Below are 18,468 nucleotides of genomic sequence, written 5' to 3' on the forward strand. Positions count from 1 at the left end.
GGAGAGCATACCTCCAGATGAAGAGAAAAGGGCCAGTGCTGCTGTTTCCCCGCTTGCATAGGTGGCATTGCAGTTCCATGTTGAAGAGTCAGGGGAGTCCTGCACAATGGAAGAAGCCTAGGGAGGATCAAGAGAAAGAAGGGGGAACCTCACAATTTCTATGTTGGGAGAAAGGCACTCTATATTAAATGTATGTTTTGGTATGGTGGAGATGGGTGAGGTAGATAATATGTAACACCTGGTTCCTGCAGGAGTGCCATGGAGAACACCTTACCAAAATACCCAGATAAAACCTCAAAACAGCAGGCGGCTCCAGCTTCCTGGACCTGGACACCCAATTATGGAACACAATCCACAGGACTTAAAATCTATCTAAGTATTTGATAAATTTAGAAATTGTGCTATCACCTGGATACTCAATAAGAACTAACCTTACCTTCACCTTTACTCTTAGCCCGACTTATACGTCCCCCATTTGCTCATGTACAACCTTATTTAAACCAATCATTTCTTCTGCATGTTCAAATGTACTGTTATCTATTATATCATTTGCACCATCTTGCATGATTTACCTCAGGAGACATCTGTAATTTTTACTGAGTGTAACATGTTTAAGTCACATATGTTCTTCTCCTATGATCTCTATAATGTAACCATTTCCTTATTTACTAGCGTCCAGATACCTACGGGTCAGGCGCGCTATATAAATAAAATAAATAAACAAACAAACAAACAAACAGAAAGTGTCATGGCCACTCTGTCTTAAGCTAAAGAGAGGTGGTCTGAGCCCACAAGCAGGAAGGGATAATCTTCGCCTAGATGATCTGCAGTGTACTTCCTTCCTTTTGACTGGCGTAGTCATGATGCCCCTGTTGGCTTTACCTGATGGGGTTGGTTCAGGCTTTTGAGGGCGATGTGCCTACACTTTAACGACACCACAAAGCAACACACTCTGCAAGTGTAGCCTCTCCTTAGAGTAAGATAAGAAAAAGGGCCAAAGATCAGGTCTATTATGTAGGCTCTGAAATCATGCATTTAAGAAATGCAGCATCTGAGGGTTTCAGTTGGTACTTTCACTACTGAGTTCCAGAATCTAGGCCAGGCCCTTGTTGCGCAAAGTAGACCCTAGAAATTACTTCTAGGGTGTGTTTTGGTATATCTGTCCGTGCAGCACAAATCAATTGCCTTGTGATATGTTTATGCATACTTTTAAACATGCTAACTTTCTTTCTCTTTGCAGGTGTTCCAGTACTTCTTATGACAACATAGAGTCCCAGCTAATAAGGAGTTGAAGGGTGGAATCAGAATAGAGAGAGAAGAAGTTATACATTGAATTTAAGAACCCACATTTGCAGGTAAATCAGATGAGCGCACTGTGAAGAAATGGCACTCAACATGTTTGTGGTTTGGCATTGCCATTTTTTGTCATCAGCTCAAAATGGCTCAGGAGAGCTCGGTTCATGTGAGATTTGGATGACACCAGGGAATCATGGGAACTGTAGTCTTCAGCCATGTGAACCCTTCATTTATGCCATTCAAGCTTCATCCCCCATTCCATATGGATCTGGGTGTCGCTGATTAAACTGTCATATCAGTTGTGTAGCATGTACCCAATTAGCAGGTTCCCAAGTACAGTTCTCCTGTCTGCAAGCTGTCCAATATAGTACCTTACCCTTTTGAAATTCAGTGTGGCCCTGGCATTCCAGTGATTTCAGGCGGGAGTGGATCTTTTGTAACCCCCTGATGTAATACACTGTTTTCATTATATATTTATTATTAGTTATGTGTTTTGTATGTGGAATGTAAGTGTTATGGATGTAGGTTTGATTCAGTATGTATTATATATACCTATGTATTGTTATTAGCAATGGGGGCATCCATTGTAGCTCCCCTGGTGAGGTCTTTGGCCCTTACAGCAGCCTTTTCTACAAAATGTCCCCCATTTGACCTTTGTGAGAACGTATTAGGGCTCAAGGAATGTTGGGGAAGTGGCAGTTGAAGGGCAGTTGGAGAGAGAGAGCAGCTGTGACAGCCTGTCCTCTAGTTAAGCTCTCTGCAGACTATATAAATGTATTGATTAATGTATACTCTCTGAGAAAAAATAAAACCTGTGACTTTTCATTTGGATTGCTTTAAATCATTATTATGCCATCAACTCAACCCGGCTCATTATTCCAGCACTCACCAGTACCTTAGGAGTTTTGTATATGGGGTAAAGTGTGTGTGGCTCCCATGCCTCATTTCTTCATTCCAATCCGACTTCAGTTGTGAAGAGGTAAGGATTATTTTTACTTTTACAAATGTTCATAGTATTCCGACAGTCTGACTGGACTTCCTATTGAGGAAAGCACTGATCAACGTGCCTTCAAGACAGGTTCTTAGCGAGAGAAAGTCTGCTCTCGGAGGACACTCTTTTTCTCTCTCTGGCTCAGGGCAGATAAGAAATGTAAGCACAGGCTACAGCCAAGTGGTTTATAGTGTCACTAACGCAATACATACTTCAGTGCAAACCCTGTTTGTACAAGGTATGAACATTTCCTGGGGATTCCTATAAATGATGGCCTGCCAGAGACTTTTGATTATGCTTGTGGAAGTTAAGGAATAACTTTGTTTGCAAGGAAACCACACATCTATCCTACGCACTTGGATGTACATTGGATTTGAATTGCTTTTGAGCCTACACACCAGCCTCACAGTGTCATCTGTATAAGCTACATTGACTCTGTTCGTGTTTTCATGGGGCTGCCTGCACTGTCTCCCATATGTTTTAAATGGATTTCCTGACTCCCTTTTGGCACCAGGGAGTATGTGATATGGTGACTGATTTCTGAACTATGTGCATTGGAACTGCATTTCCGTTTTTTAAAAGAGCGTGAGGAATGGACACTTTTATAGGGAATAATACACTTCAAAGTATCACATTGCTCTGCCGATTCCTGAATATTAAAGTGACTGGTATTTAAATGCTGTATGTTTCTTCAAATCTAGAGTCCTGGAACACAAGTGGCCAGAATCCCATCTGAGATCACTGAAGCTGCTCTATTAACTTCAATCTGTGTTTGACCCAGGAGAGTGGGCAGTGAGCTGTTTCATCCTTTGCTTTCAGCAACTAACTGTAATACGTATTATGTTTTACCCAGAACTGTCTATATCACATAAACCGAGGCATTATTACTTGTTTTGTTTTATCTACTTGGACTTTTTAATGCATTTTATTATATAGGCCCAATTTTGTTCTGTTACTGATAAAATGTGAATGTATTTTAGTCAGACTGATACGTCATGATCCATATTTGTGTTTCCAGAGTATTATCCATATAAAGAGGGGACCGAGCATTTTATAAAAGCACCACTGTTATACCTGTGCATGCACAATGTATTCTGAGTGATCCATGTGCAACAATGTGAACTTTGCATATTACACTTAATATGGAAGGGTGATTATCTGTATTGATTGTGTTTTGCACAGCATGTCAGTCCAAAGGTTCGGTAGTGCGCTCAGAGTTTATTAAAATAATTCAGGCAATTAGCACCTTTGCTCTCATATGTGAGATTGGAAGGACTGGTTACACTTTACTGGGATGAATGTTAGGGTGTACTGGCTTTATGAGGGATAGATGGAAAACAGAAGATTTTATGTCCAGGAGCACCTTCTCCCGGCCAAATAATGCTGTAATCGTGAAGGACCCACAATAACAGGGACAACATTTGCACATTCCTTTTACTTCAAAATGCTTTGATTATGAAAACACTATCTCTCCAACTTAATACTTGGGACAATGCTGTGATGAAAACCCTTTTTATGTTTTCATTGCTCAAGACACATTGGGCCTCATTACGAGTTTGGAGGTAGCCATGCCATTTTTAGCGGCATGGCTACCCCCAAACTCGGGTCCGGGTCCTGCAAAATGGGAATTACCGGGCCATTCTGACCTTTGCGGGCCCGGTAATTCCCATTCATGGGACCTGGACCCGGTATGTCCCCATTCCCATTGAGCCCCAATAGGGCACAATGGGAATGGGGAGGATGCTAACAAGGGACCCGTTAATGACGTGTCCATTGATAGCATCCTGTTCTGCTAGCGGGTGCCGCTCTGCACGTCTGGTCTGGCCAGGCGTACAGAGCAGGACCCGATGCAGAACTCGTAATGTGGTGGCCTGGTATGAATGGTGCCAGTCCCTTCCCAGCACCATTCATACCGTGGCCGCCACAGTCGTAATGAGACCCATTCTCTTTAGCAATTGTGAATATTTGACAAATCATAGCATGCTGTAGCTGCATGGGGTCAACTGTGGACGTTGCAGGGGTAGAATAGAGACATCAAGTTAAATGATGGCCCTATGTGTGGATGTTATGGGGGAGCACCATCTACTGGAGTGAGGTATGTTGTTATATGAAAATCCAGTGCCCCAGAATCACCATCCACTCAAAGGTGTCGTCAAGTTGGTCAAGAGTATTGTCAAATGAGAGTTGTCTCGATCTTAAATCAGACCAAAATTGTTGCCATGTTCTATACTGTCTTCTGTTTCCAAGGACCTCACAGTTGGGAATTTTCAGGATTCACCATAGTTCCTCGTCCTTGAATTACTCTCTTTGTTGGTGAGTGGATGTCAACCTATTTGACCTCAATTTGTGAAAGCACCATTTCCTCCCCCTTCTCCTGAACATTGTCCACTGGCCGTAGATGCGTGTAAACATGTGCTGCATACACAATTACATTTCTTCCAAAAGTCCCTCATAATTGTCGGCCATATACCCACATCCTTTTCAGAGGGCAGAGATCTGCGGCTGTAAATAGGCCAGTTTGGATGACATAGAGACCCATTTACCATCTGGGCTTCAACAAAACAAACAGCTTCTCTTGTATTCCCAACAAATACTTTAATTTCCCCTGACCATTGCCCCCATGTCCTACCATGCGTGGGCACTTCTGTGGATGAATACATGTTAATGTAATTCACTACTGCCTTCTATAAATGCATGCTTGGCTCTCAGTGCTTTGACCTTCTCATTGTAAAAAAATAATGTGGGATTATCAGTTCAATCAACTTCACTTATGCCTTCTAAATGTGCATGGGATTCTCAATGCGTTCACCTTCTCTGCCTAGTATATGCACATGGGGTTCTCATTATATATGCCCCATACAGGCCATTGGCATTATAAGAGTTTTGACATTCCCATCGACAAAATACAAGTGTGCCTAACCCTGCTTTGTCCTTCCACTCCACCAGTAAGTGCATGTTTTTTTTCTTAGTGGTTTAGCTTCCTTCTACAACTAGTACATCCATTAGGGGCTTTCAATGGTTGGGCTATCCTAGACCTGGTACATTTATGAGGGGTTCTAAGTGTGTGGGCCTTCTCCTCTGACCTTGTAAACGCATGTGAGGTTTTCTGTGTGCTGGCATTCTATGCCAACAAAACGCATGCAGGCTGTGCTGCCTCTCCACCTACAAGTTAAACCTCAATCACTTAGAGCATCAGGGGACCACTCCGGTGGTGATAGTGTGCGGTACAAATATCCTTTAACATTAACATTAACAATAGAGTCCATGTGCTGCCAAGCCCTCCAAATAATACATTGCCCGACTTCACTTAGGTCCTAAAATTCAATCTGATCCAACCCCTGGACATTCTATGGATTTGAGATTTCCTTGAGGCCCCCTGCCAATGTCTACCACTCATATTTGAACACACAGATAGAGAATGACAACATTGAATGCTGATGATGTGAAAGGAATGTGCTTATTTAAACATTTGCTCTGCATTGCGGTAATGGGGAAGATACGTATATAGAACAAGATTGAGCAAGGTTATGAGAACCTCACTGCTGAAAGAGGAATGAACAAACTCCTGGGTGGGTCTCACCTTCACGTGGTGGACACAAACTAGTACAAATAGTTTATGACAAATATTTGACAGGACAATTTGGTGCACTGCAATTTGGATTTGATTTATTTGCAGTGAGTGTTTTAGGTACACTTGACTGAGTGAGACAATAGATACTTCAGTGTTTGTGCATTTTCATGGTATATTACCCAGTTTTCATAACACAAATGTTAAATATGTGTAGCATCATTCTAGTGCTTCTACATCCTCTAAAGTATCCTTGGGAAGGAGACTAGATGACTTAGTGTAGTAGTCGCATAATGAGCAGCACTAATGCGTCAAAACAAAGTCGGGTTGAAGAACAACAACACAAACAATACAATAGGTCAACAGGACAGTGTTTCGGCCAAAGAGTGAGCTAAATGTGCTCGGGTGGTGTGGCCTTCATCAGGACAGGATATTCCAAGGGTAGACGTATACAAGTCTAGCAGTAGAGGAGTGACTAAGTACAAAGAGAAGCCGGTGCTTATCGGATCTGGGGAGTGCAGTGGTTCGCAGAGTCACAGTGTCTAAGTACAATGGAAGGATTTCAGGCTCCTTGGTGTGGTCATTCCTGTAAGGGTAGTATGGTCAAAGGGGCTGTAATTAGCCAAAGTGCTGCGATTTGGTCATATCCAGCTTGATAAGCATGATTATGGTACATGAGGCTTACCTATGGGTGGCCTATTGATTAAGGCTGGCGTATTGAATACGGATGGGTATCCGCGAAGGTGGATGGCTGCGGAGAGAACAAAGGAGGCTCAGACACTGGGTCCAGGAAAACAACGAGTACCTGCGTGTGTGTGCGTTGTACTGCCATGTGTGGTAGCAAGGCCGCGATACAATTGTGGCAGGTGTGGCTGATGGGATAGTGATCAGGCATGCAAGTGGTCTAGATCAGGAGTGAGATATCTGATGTGTCTATAGTCCACGGCGGTGGTTTGCTTAATGCCTGAATTTGGACCAAAAGGTATATTGAAGTTGCTGTGTACAATGGCGCACTTCAGTCGTCAAACTCCCAAATGGTGCTGTTTGCCGACTGGACTGTGCCTGGTGTGCAGTCTGCTGTTTGGAGGGGAGCAGATTCATGTGCCGATCAAGTGGGGAGGCTTTGTGGTGCCAAAGACTAGAGCCAGGTAGATGGTGAGACAGACTGCCTGTGTGGGCGTTGGGGGTGAGTATGCATAGTGCCCGTGGCAGCATTAGCCGTATTAGGGCTATTTGTGTGCATGTGCTTACCTCGCTGGTAGGAAGAGTGGAACGCTGCAGTGCTGGATCAGTCGGCAGTCGCGTATTCCGGAATGACTGACAGTGTGAGCTGTGATGTACCCGACTCCCGTTTTATTGTGAGCGGCCATTTTGGGGTGCACAGAGCTGTCCGTGCAGATGCCTGTGTGTCCAGGATTACTGGTCAGCACAATGATGCAATGTGCACTGGGCAAACTAGTCACGCTATGATAACAGATACACCTCGTGTGTAAAGTCTGGTCATGTACTTTCCGTATTGTGACGGGCACATGTAACGGACGCCTGTAGGCAAATCATTACCATAGTATAGAGTGATTGGCTGGAAGCACGGGCAAGAAGCAATGAGAACTTGCTTCTGTTATCTATAGTGTGGCCATTTGTACCAAAGGAGAACACACTTTTGGAAACAAACAAATAACCTCGGGCCTGGAAATCAATCAGCTCCATTGTGTGCTACAGTAATCTCATGTGTGGCCATTTGTAAACAAGAGCACAATTTTAGAAAACAGAGGCCTAGAATCAACTCAATGGAGTGCTGTTAGTTGGACCCAGTGTCTGAGCCTCCTTTTATCTCTCCGCAGCCATCCACCTTTGCGGATACCCATCCGTATTCAATACGCCGGCCTTATTCAATAGGCTACCCATAGGTAAGCCTCATGTACCATAATCATGCTTATCAAGCTGGATATGACCAAATCACAGCACTTTGGCTAATTACACCCCCTTTGACCATCCTACCCTTACAGGAATGGCCACACCAAAGACCCGGAAATCTTTCCACTGTACTTAGACACTGCAACTCTTCGAGCCACTGTGCTCCCCAGAACCGGTAAGCACCGGCTTCTCTAAGTACTTAGTCACTCATCTACTGCTAGACTTATTCAAATTGACTCGCTCCTGATATACTCTTGTCTGTTTATCTCAACAGACCGCTTAGGATACTTCTACCCTTGGAATATCCCGTCCTGATGAAGGCCACACCACCCAAGCTCATTTAGCTCACTGTTTGGCTGAAAAACTGTCGTGTTGACCTATTGTATTGTTTGTGTTGTTTGTGTTATTGTTGTTCAACCCTACTTTGTTTTGACGAATTAGTGCTGCTCATTATGCGACTACTACACTAAGTCCTCTAGTCTCCTTCCCAAGGATACTTTAGAGGATGTAGAAGCACTAGAATGATGCTACGAATATTTAACATTTCTTTTATGAAAACTGGGTAATATACCATGAAAATGCACAAAAATTGAAGTATCTTTTGCCTCACTCAGTCATGTGTACCTAAAACACTCACTGTAAATAAATCAAATCCAAATTGCAGTGCACCGAATCGTACTGTCAAATATTTGTCAGAAAATATTTGCACTAGTTTGTGTCCATCACGTGAAGGTGAGACCCACCCAGGAGTATGTTCATTCCTCTTTCAGCAGTGAGGTTCTCATAACCTTGCTCAATCTTGTTCTATATATGTTACTACCCGCCTGGGCAGAGCAAGGCATCAACCAGGTGCCCTTTTTTGATAATTGGTAATGGGAAAGATGACTTTAATTCCAATCTACAATATTTGGGGTAATGTAGCTGGAAACTACTTTTTCATAATTTACACCACAAGTCAAATTTTCAGACAGTTTATTTTTTAATGATAATAAGGACTTTCCAAAAACTGACTGTACTTTTCAGTATACTTCACCTTTGTGGTCCATTTCACAATGTTTAAAGTGTGTTGCTTTGCACGCAAAATTGTATTAATAGTTTTGGAATTCTTTATTAATTATTAATTGCCATGTAGCCTTGGATCAAGCACTTTTGAAGTTTGCTAGAATTCTTCATTGGCATTTTTGTAGCATAATTCATCAACTTGATGCCCTTGTAGGTACTGCAGTGCAGCATGATGGGGAGTGTGATGAAGAATACAATATATTAAACTTTGCAAATTAAATAATATAGTTTAATTCAACCTGCATATTTTGCTGAATGCCAATTACTAAACATATTTTAATTTTTACTTTGGCAGTACCTGGTTTATACAGCATACATTAAGACGATCCAGATATGATGGTACATACATCTTTTATTTAATGTACACTTAAAATATTAGTGTTTTTGGTGATATATTACTTTGCAGTAAATATTGAGTATGTTTTTGCATAATCATTCTTGTTGGCCCCAGAGGCACTGCATAGTAAAATACAAATATGCGCACTATGGGTTGGAGCATATCATTTAAAAATAAATATTTGCAAGTTTCATTCATGTTTCAAAGTCTTCGCTGAACTGAACCGAAGGAATTAGAATGTGATGTATTTGATCAAAATCCTAGGAAGCAAATAGGAGGGCGCTTGGTTTTCTCAACTCTCCTTACCCTAAAACAGCATACCTTACTATGATAAAGCAATTTACACAAAGACACAAAACTCAAATTATCCCACACGTTCATTCTTTACATTAAAACGGGAGAGTTCATTGTGGCTGCGATTTTATCAAATCGGTTAGATGTGCGAGAGCATATAGTGAAATCCAATCAAAGAAAAACATGTATTAAACACTCAACCAGATGCGCTGTAGTACAGTCAAAAAGTAAAAAAGCCCAGCCTTCAATATGAAACAGACTAGCCCTCACTCTCATCACAGCCGAGCCCCCCTCTGGCTCATAGCAACAGTATTTGCTAGGTGTGTGTCACATGTTCCAGTGGCATCCATGTTCAGGCTATTTGATTCGGCAGGTGGGCTGCCTTACAGTTGGCTGCACTACAATGCCAGGTTGTGGCATATTTAACACATACCATTAAGAGAAAGTGAACTCCCTCAGTTAAATACCAATGAAGAGCAGAGTGGATTACCTGAGGTGTGCACCTTCCTACAATATGTCCCTCATACTTTAAGAGAAAGTGAACTCCCTCATTTAAATACCAGTGAAGAGCAGAGTGGATTACCTGAGGTGTGCACCTTCCTACAATGTGTCCCTCATACTTTAAGAGAAAGTGAACTCCCTCATTTAAATACCAGTGAAGAGCAGAGTGGATTACCTGAGGTGTGCACCTTCCTAAAATGTGTCCCTCATACTTTAAGAGAAAGTGAACTCCCTCATTTAAATACCAGTGAAGAGCAGAGTGGATTACCTGAGGTGTGCACCTTCCTACAATGTGTCCCTCATACTTTAAGAGAAGGTGAACTCCCTCATTTAAATACCAATGCAGATCACAGTGGATTATCTGAGGTGTGCACCTTCCTACAATGTGTCCCTCATACTAGATACAGCCCATCCTCACAGGATGTTGCTGAGGTTTGAAATCAGTCGTCTGCAAGCTCAGAGGTAACCTACCAGCCCACCGTCAATCTGCTACAAGAACGAAACAAAATGTTTTACAAATAATGATAGATGAGTTAAAACAAATGAATACCTGCTTCAAAAAAGGAAACTAATCAAATAGGTGAGTTGGAATTGAAGCAGCAGAAGGATGATCATGCAGACATATTTCACTCCAGAAATAATAATGCAATTTATAAACAATGCAAGAGCAGATGACAGAGAACAGTCTGCGCTCAGGAACATAAAGGCAGCATATATAGCAATTCTTAGAAACCTTGAATGTATTGTTTGGAATGTTCTTATCTGCTTCAGCATTTTGAATACCCAGGTGAATAAAGTAGTACTGATGTAATGTTGCAATGGCTAAATAGTACACTCTCTATTAGGGTGCCATGCCAACTCATTTGGAATGTTTTTGGGAATAGGACTTGCGAACCTATGGGGGAGCTACAGTGCAGGTCTGAGAGTAAGCATGCATTAGCCCATAGTATGAAATGACGTGACTGATTCGAACAAGTCTCCACTATCAGAAACCATGATGTGTAATTGGAGTGCTTGGATTTAACAAGTTAAGGTACCAACTTACATAAATAGGCAGAGATGTGCTGGTAGGGGAACGGAAACGTATTTGTGTTTGTGACCAAATTCGTTATGACAGAAGTGCCTTCAAACGGCCAATGAGCTCTTCTTGCAATACTGAATGTGTAGTCACAGAGTGACAGCCTACATTTTGAGCAGAGTCCTTGCCACATTTATACTGTCAATTCCCGAGGCAAAAGGGGGAAATCCCCCGTACAGTTTTGCTTCCTCAGTCCAACGAGGCAAGAATGCACAGGGCCAAGACGGCCCCAGGTTAATGTCTACTTCGGTGGGGTGGTAAAGATGTATCCACCTGATAGTATGTTCCCCAGACCATCTAGTGGATTATTACAGCACTCTCCAATGGTCTGAATCCATGCTATATTTAAATGTAAATCTGAATGCAATGTTCTCTGTTCCGTGCTAAGTTATTCCTTTTAAAGCCAATGTTATAATGACCATATATGTATTTCTTATCTATACGAACATATCAGGAGATGACATTCATCAACTTCTTCCATGTACCCATTCTGAAATTATTTATAAACATATGGTATAAGAACCATGCCATTTCAGTCATTATTAAACTATGGTGTGTTTGTTGCTCACCCTATCTCCCTTTGAGTGTCAGATGCTTTTCCTATTAACAACAGGTGTATCAACTTTGTATTGCTTGGGTCTATTGGCTGCAAACACAAAACTAAAAACTCATGAAGAAAAGGAATAACTAGTTATGACTAAAGTATCTATAGTAGATCTATGTAAAAACGACTTTCCAGCTATTATGAGTACACTATTTACAGTATCGCCCTTCTCTTTTTAATGCCTTGATAAGATTGAAGTCACAAGTGTGGTGTCACGTGCCCCGCCAATCGGGGGTCACGTGACACACAGAAAATAAAGGAATCACCGGAACTGGCGTCACAACGCCAGTTCGGGTTTATGCATCGGCCAGAGCATTCCGGCTGTTTCTTTGCTGCGCCCCTCCCCCCCCCCCCCCCCCCCCCCCCCCCGCTGCGCAACAGGGGGCCTGGCCGCCTGCGCTCGAACACCGAGCAGGGGTCCCCGGAGGCCATCATCACAACAAGGATGCTAACGAGAAAACAACACATTAAAATATCATGTAATAAGCAGTTAATCCTATACGTAATTATTACCTTAATCCTGAAATAAATCACCCACTCACATTCTGGTGATGTCTCTTTTCCCTCCTAAATACATTGTTGCATTTTTACTTAAATGCCCAGACTGTTTCAAAAGAAATCCATGCTAAATTATGCAATGCATACAGATCTCTTGGAAACCCATTGTATGGGACTTGCCCTGTTATGTATTAGGGTTTACGTATTCCACTTACCAATAATAGCTCACTGTATTGTTGGCAAACTGTTAGCAACATCAACGTGGAAACAATTACTAATCATAAAATGGTCCTAATATCGATGGTTGAAAGGGCTCATTGTTGTGAAGCCGTTGAGAGAGACTTTCTCCTGATTTATTTCTGGGTTGCAGGCCGTTAAGACTGTACCATTAAGGTAGCATAAGACAATTTGTCAAAACAGCATTGATGTTCGCTTATTAAGGCTTGACCTATTGTGAACAGTCCCACACAGCCTTGCTTGGTGCCCTTTCTGGTCTGATCGAGTGCAGGGAGACTGCTTCTCCTCTTGCACCCATCTGATTTCATAGAAATACATTTACAGTGCTCACGATTGAAATGGGAAAAATGAATGTTGCATCCATCAGTAATGAGAATCATTACGCGTCTGACAGTAACCCAGCCGGTGCTTCTGGCGGGTAGCTGCCAGGCTCGTAACATTTTACAGGAACCTAACTTCCTGGTGCCAAGGGAATATGCAAGTCCTGGCGGACCGCGAAGCTAGGTACTGGAAAATGTTAGTCCCCATTCCCATGGATTCGCATAAGACTCCATGGGAATGGGTTCAGGGAAGCACCAGCACCGTTACTATTGGTGCTGGTGCTTCCGTGATCATTCTGCCTACAGAGGCAGCTGCACCCGGCAGGGTCAAACATGTTGGGCGCAGCGGCCCTGGCAGGCAGACTCGGAGTGTGCCGGTCCGAAAACAAGGGTTCTGGTAGGCTTACCGGCACCCTTGTTTCTGGACTTCCACACTCATAATGAGGCCCAATTACTTATACCCATTGGCCAAAACTAGACTTGTCAGTATTTATTGAGGGATGCATTTCTTGTGATATATATTCTGTGGTCAAACTATGTTCCTAGGTGGCAAGTCATTAAAATGCCAGGTGGTAATAACTAATGGCACAGTTGGAAAAAGGGTGGTAGCTAGCTGGGATATACATACACACACTTTGTCTATCTATTCCCATATGCTTATCTCACAATATAGTCCGGCCATGGTCCGCGAAGACCCTAGAGACTGCATGGTGCCTGCCGAGGACACAAACACAGGCTTTGTTGCCTTGTTCGCCCACAACAACAGCTGATCCCAGCATCTGCTGTGATAGCCAACACCAGACCTGATTGTCCTTCATTCATTTATACTCCAGTTGTCCCAGGAGCTGGCAAGTGAACACTAGCCACCTCAAAGGGCCTCATCTAAGGGCCAGGTGCCCCCTGTCTTCAGGACCATAAGGATGCTGCACTATGCCTCAGAGCAGAAACCACTAGAGAGCGCACCGCGTCGTGTTTTTCAACCATTGCATCAGATGCCTGCTACTCATCAAGACACCTATTTGGAGACACCTGGCCGGTCAGAAAAAGCCCATTGGCCATATCATTTTTCCAAACCCTTCCTTGACGTGTGCAACACCTACTCACAAATGTGTACCTCCATTGTGGCCCACCACCATGTGGCACACATCCATGTAGACCCTGATTGACTAACTCCCTCGATGGTGACCGCTTAGGCCATGCTAGTCCACTTCGGAAGACATCAAAATCATGTTCTCTTCTATCTTTCCTGTATAATTGTTTACCTCTGCAAATGCCTTTACATGCATACTTTATGCTGTCTATGAGTCACCTTGCATGTCAAGCCACATGCTGCCTCCCACATGTGGGCCTGTTACTCAAATTAAGATGCCCTTCTCTTTCATCACTTTGCTGTTCTGTGAAGAATAAGCTGGGAGATGACCAGCTTTTCCAGGAGTTTGCCCAGGAAAGGAGTGATGGAGATCGGATGACAGTTAGCTGGGCAGAAGGGGTCGGCTGAGGGTTTCTTAAGAAGGGGTGCACAAGAGAGTGCTTCAGGGTGGAAAGGAAGACTCCAGTGGAGAAGGAGTGGTTGTAGAAGTCTGCCAGAGCAGGGGCAAGGGTGTCAATGTGGTCCTTGATGGTTTTGGAGCAAAAGGGCAAGGCAGAGAAGGAGGGAGGAGAGGTCGCCACAGGGGGGCCAGAGGAATAGCAGAGAGTAGAGAGAGGAGGGGGAGAAGAAGAGAGAGAGGACAGGATGTCCTGAGTTTTAGAGATGAAATTAGAAGCCAGGGCCATGCAGAGGGCCTGGGAGGGGACGGGAAAGGCAGAGACTGCAGCAGGATCGGACATCTCCTTGCAGATTTTAAAGAGTTTGGCCGAGTTTTTGGATGCTGCAGAGATGCGGGCATGATGTGGGCTCTCTTCTTGGTGTGGAGCCGGCAGCAGGGCAGTTAGTCTGAGGATACACCGGATGCATGCCATTTACCCTCAGCCACCCTGCACTTTCTTTTAAGGGTGACCAGGCCTGAGTTGTACCAGGAAAAGGAGGATTGATAGCTATGTGTGGGTTGCAGCAAAGAAATAAGCAGAAGCTTGAAGATGGACTAAAGTAAGTTTGGTTTGATGTCAATGGTAAAGGCACCCAAAAATGGTTATCAGTCCTTGAAGAACAGTGAATGTGAGACGCCGATGCATTCCTTGTTAAGTTACAAAGAGAAAACATCATGAGTAGAAAGTTTCTTTATTCGAGACAATTAAATGCTATAATATGGGCCGATTCACGGCCTCTTATCACGTGAGTCCAGGATAGAAATAGAAGTGGGCATGTAGACCTGAACCTTGATATGAACATGCTCACACTCCCTTATTTTCCTGAGAAGGAAAGCTATTATAAGGCCAAGTTTAAAGAGAATCTGAATGGCAGAAGGCATGAATGATGAGAGATGGTGGGCTAATTGGGTGGGGAGGTACGTTCACATCCATTCATCAGCACCTGGGGCACCAGTTTACGTGCTGCTAGTGAATAGATAGTTCCAGAAGAGTATAAGCATTCCAACCAATTGTAAAGGGCCATATAACTAAGGGCTTTATAGTATGATAGCCAATGTTATGCTGTGTACTTAATAACTTTTGAAGATGACTTGCACTAGTGGAGGGCATAAGTTGTCCACCTGATTGGTAAGACCCAATCACAATCCAATCACTTATAGAAAGTATGCTTCGATATTCCCCTTGAACGAACCACAATTTCACGTAGGTTTTCTGAGTTTGCCACGTAGTGTGACGTCATGTCTGACACATTTTTGTTCTATAAGAATGCTTTTTTATTAAATACTTTGAGAATATGCTGTGCAATGTCTGTTGATGTCTGTTGTTGTTACGCTCACCTGGCTCCCACAGAGGCGTCGATCTGAACTGAACAGCTGCGGTCTCCACCAATGTGAGACGTAGGGCCGAGATGACGGACTGGACTGGCCCACCTAGCTTCGTTTGCTTGGCCCGTAGGAATATTCTTCTGTAAATGGAGAAAGGGAATTAACCACCCGTGGGGTTGAGCGTAAATCCCCCCACCCCCGCTGTTCTCCCCACAGATCACCTTTGATGTCCCCTCTTATAGTCTCACCTGATGGTTTGAAAAGATGAGCTCTCCATCCTGCATTGAGCGCAGGGGCGCGTTGATAACCAGTTGCTTCACTGGCTCGAAGGAATTGGTGAGTTCCACAACAATATTGACTCTGAAAAGTATGTAGTTCGTAAGAGTTCACATGTCTGACTTTCACTCTTGTCCGATTCCTTGCAGTTTGCTGCATGACCCCAGCGAAGAGTTCCTTGTGGTAGCTGACGAAGTTCAGGTAAGGATTTGGCCTATCCTACACAGTTCAATAAAATAAGGCCAGAATGTAACCTGTGGCTTGCTCCGTTATTCTGGTGTGGAGAGAAAATATGAAGTTCGGGGAATAATGCCTCTGCCGGTAAAATTAGGTAAGTCTATTGTGGTGAGAAGAGTTCCCCTTGTTTGTCCCTTCGTCTCACCTTGTTGTCCTTTTGTTCCCCTTAGGGGCCGGGGTACGGAGAGGATGCAATAGAGACTGCGCCGACCCGTGAAGAGGAATAGTACCCCCAGCGGTAATCAGGTAAGTCTATGGGGGTAGTTACTATTGCCTCTGTTTATTCCCTTGGCTCATCTTTGCTGTTCTTGTGTTCCCCTTAGGTGCCAGAGTTCAGCGGGAACGTGCAGAAGGATGCGGTGGATCGTGAGGATGCTGCGAAGGCCAGTCAGTTCAGCGCGGCGCTGCAGCAGACGAGGCGGCGCGCGTAAAATGCTTCTTTCTTCCAGCTCAAAGGCACGGTGGATCCGGAATTCAGGTAAGGATCGAAGGTTTTGCTCTTATTCTAACCTCTTCTCCTTCTGTTCCTCCCTTTTTCTAGGAGCTGCAGACTCGAGGCAGGCGTGGCAGAAGACTGGATGCAGGCCTGCAGACACGGTGAGCGTTACGCTGCTGGATGCAGAATAACGCAAAGCGTGTGCTGCTCTTCGGGCATGGTTTAAATAGCCTCCAAAGTAGTCCCAGGTAAGTATTCCTCCCCAGCCCCACCCGAGTAAAAAATAGTCCCTAGGTAAAATAGTCCCTTCCAAGCCTCATTTGGCTTGGAGCTCTGCAGCATGGTCTGCATCAGGTAAGCTTGCAGCATGGTCTGCATCAGGTAAGTTCTACTCTATGAGCCTGGCGCCTATGGCGCCAGGACTGACTCTCCATATGAGCCTGGTGTCATAGGCGCCAGGACCACACCCAAACAGCCCCTAGCAGGGGTTTTTGGGCTTGCTCAAAATAACTTGATGCCTGCTTCCGGGGTTGCTGGACCTGGTCTGGTTCCCCGGGGGTAGGCATCATGACAGTTGTATCTCCCTGTTTTAGATAATTGAGAATAAAACAGAGACATGTTGGCAACTTCCTGAGTCGGCCTTATTATTTGGTGTAAGCGTTATTCTCGATCACATCCATCGTACAATGTATTGCCTCAATTAAAAGGACCATAAGGGTTCAAAAGTGTGCCCAACAACTGCATCCTACATGTTTTGGTGCTTTCTAGTGCTTTTTGTGAAATTAGAATTTAAGTGTGCCCAAAGACTGCATGCTCAATTTTGTGGTGCTTTGTGGTGCTTTTTGTGAAATTCGAATGTAGGTTTGCCCAACAACTGTGCATCCAATTCATGTTGTGCTGCTTGTAGTGCTTTTTGTGAAATCCGAATTTAGGTGTGCCCAACAATGGTTCATCTATTTTTGGCTGCTTGTAGTGCATTTTTGTGGAATTTAAAAGTAGGTACACCCAACATCTCTGCAGCCATTTTGTGGTGCTGTGTGGTGCTTTTTGTGAAATTCAAATTTAGGTGTGCCAACAACTGCATCCTCCATGTTGTGCTGTTTGGAGTGCTTCTTGTGTAATTCAAATTTAGGTGTGCCTTACATCCGTGCTTCCTCCTGGCTCCCTCAGCTGGTAGGCCGCCTGGTGAGTTTGCCTGTGCACTGTACAGCTGCCCCAACTTTATCTTTTCCTCTACCTCAATGGCACTCTCTATCTCTCCCATTTATTCTAACTGTTACTCTATCACCTATCCTCCTCTCTCAGATGATTTGGAAGAAAAAAGTTAAAAAAGATCACCTGGCCTCTAATCCTTTCCTATCTATTACTGACACCTACATCAGTGCTACTTCCGGACAGACTATCACTGATATCCTCTTCTCTGTCCCCTCTCCAGACCTTTGGACTGCCCACTTGATCTCTACCCTCTCCCCTTCTTCCTCTTCACCCATTAATGGCGACACCAGATGGGAAGTGCTCTTGGCATACTTTGCATCCTCTAGGTGCATCATTAATGTCTACCCAATGGCACTGTCATGACCCTGGGTCCTCACCCTAATCTTTTTCTCTTTGATCGGTGGCTGCCGGCCCGCATAAACCTCCTACCTTCTTCTGCTACTATTCCTTCCTCTGTCTCTGCAGCCCCTCCACCACCTCTGATGGGTGTACCAACTTTCTGCATCCCTCCTTGGAAAACTTTCAAAGGTGGTGACTGGCTACACTTAGCCACTTTGAATGCTCGATCTGCTGTCAAATATTATTCTGACATCTGTCAGCTTCTTGAAGACTTTCATCTCAACGTCCTTGATCACCGGCACAACTGGTCTGGTCGGGGAGTAGCCCTGATGTTCCCTGAGTGGGTCCCTACCTCTCTCATACCCACCCAACCCTAGTCCACCTTTGAAAGTCTTGTCTGCAAGCTTGGT

The sequence above is a fragment of the Ambystoma mexicanum genome, chromosome 5p, assembly GCF_040938575.1.
Source record: "Ambystoma mexicanum isolate Mex_15411 chromosome 5p, UKY_AmexF1_1, whole genome shotgun sequence".
Classification (NCBI taxonomy): Eukaryota; Metazoa; Chordata; class Amphibia; order Caudata; family Ambystomatidae; genus Ambystoma; species Ambystoma mexicanum.